The sequence below is a fragment of the Trachypithecus francoisi genome, unplaced genomic scaffold (genome assembly GCF_009764315.1).
Source record: "Trachypithecus francoisi isolate TF-2019V2 unplaced genomic scaffold, Tfra_2.0 Lachesis_group2, whole genome shotgun sequence".
NCBI lineage: Eukaryota > Metazoa > Chordata > Mammalia > Primates > Cercopithecidae > Trachypithecus > Trachypithecus francoisi.
In genome coordinates, this window is record NW_022681465.1 from 8,262,039 (window position 1) to 8,264,245 (window position 2,207).

Consider the following 2,207-nt stretch of genomic DNA (forward strand, 5'->3'; position numbering starts at 1 on the left):
TACCACAAACTGGGTCGCTTAAATCACAGAAATGTATTGTGTCATAGCTACGAATCCAAGTTTATGGTACCTTCAGAAGTGAAGGAGAATCTGGCCCAAGATTCTCCCTGGCTCCTGGTGGTTTGTTGGCAATGTTTTGTATCCCTTGGCTTTCTTGAAGAATCTTATCTCTGCTTTCATCTTTACATGGCATTCTCCCTTCACTGGGGTTTGTCTCCAAATTTCTCATTTTATAAAGAAATAATCTCCAAATAAAGTTAAATTCTGAGGTACTAGGGTTTAGGACTTGATCATGTGAATTTTTAGGGGACACTATTCAACTAATAACTGTAAATTTGTGCATTTATATTTTTTGCTATGATAACAATACTGCCTTATTTTTCCAATATGTATATTCCATGTTAAATTTTGTTTGTCTTCAAATTGATTTATGTACAGATGGGGTCTCACCATGTTGCCCAGGCTGGTCCTGAATTCCATGCCTCAAGCAGTTCTCTCACCTCAGCCTCCCAAATCGTTGAGATTACAGATGTGAACCAATGCATCTGGTTATTTTGTTTAATTTTAGATTTCTTATCCAGTGTTTATCATCAACTTGGAGATGATATTTTCTTCCCTTTTATTTCAATATTTTTGCCATTTCAATAGTTATTTGTAGCCCTTTAACAATATCAAATAGGGAAAAAAATCTATTCATTTTAGAGTCAATTGATTCATTGGCAAATGGTTTGAAAATTGCTGGTAAAAATTGAATCTGGAGATCATGTTTAAACTCAATTATGCATGCCAATATTGTTCCCAACACTACAAATAATCCAGTCTTGATTATAAGTTATCAATGATTTATTCAAGTTCACAATTCTTTTAAAAAATTAAACAGCAACTTCTTTGTGCACAAAAAATGCTTTTAAACTTGATGTTTTAAAACAATGTTTGGTTTATTTTTGTACTAGTCAGTTATCTCCAGAGAAACAGACATGTGTATATATAGAGGTAAATTTTATTTTAAAGAATTGGCTTACACAATTTTGGAAGCTGACAAGCATAAAATCTGCAGGTTAAACTGGCAGGCTGAAGACCCAGGAAAGAATTGATGTTACATCCTCAAGCCTGAAGGCAGTCTGGATGCAAAATTCTTTCTTACTTGGGGAACCTGAGTCATATATCTTAATGCCTTCAACTGGCAGGATGAGGCCTACTCACATTATGGTTTGTAATCTGCTTTACTCAAGGTCTACTGATTGAAATGTTAATATCATCTAAAAAAGTCAGTCTTCATAGCAACAATTTGACCGGTGTTTGACCCACAACTGGCCAAACTGGGTACTATGTCCTACCTATGATGACATATAACACAACACATCACAATCCTGTGTTATTAAATCCTGTTAGGCCTCAAGGTGAAGGCCTACTCTGTGGTTCACACAGACAGAAGTGAAAGCATTTCACATGTTAACAACTGATCACCATTCACACAGACACACACACAAATCCATATCTAGTTTTAATATTCCTCCTGAAAAAAAATATCTAATCAGAAAAAGAAAGTTGCTCAAATGGTTAAAACACTATTTGACCAGTTATATTATGGTTTGGGAAAAAGTAACTGAATTAAACTGTTCATGTGTCCTATGAACTTAATCAATGCAAAATAGGGAATCAATGTTCAATTAAAATCTCAATGTGTGTGTCCTATTTTGATGAGTATAGGTAAATTTTAACCAGCCTAAATTATCTTTATAAAATGCATGCACAATTGCTGGGCTAGAGATTGTTTTTCAAACCATGCCAGAAAAAGTCAGATCTAGCCTCAGCTCAAGTATCTACCCGGCATGCAATGCATCGCATATTCCAGTTATGGTAATCTATTCATCATTTGTCAATGTCGTATCTGGAATGCTGCCGGAAATGCTCTTCCATCACTCCCATCACCTACTTTCCTTCAAAATTCAGCCCACAAATCACTCCATGTATCATTTTCTGACTTTCTTTAAGTCCTAAATTCTAGTATAATACCGTAGTGTTTTGTATGAACTTCAGTGTGAGTGTGCACATCATATTAAACTGTGATCAACCATGCACCTATCTTTTGCTGGATTGTGCTGCATCAACTTGGCTAAAGTTATAAACTATATTTCCCAGTTCCTTGAGAAGCTCAAATTTTTTATTTTATTTATTTTTTAGAGATGAGTTCTCACTCTTTTGCA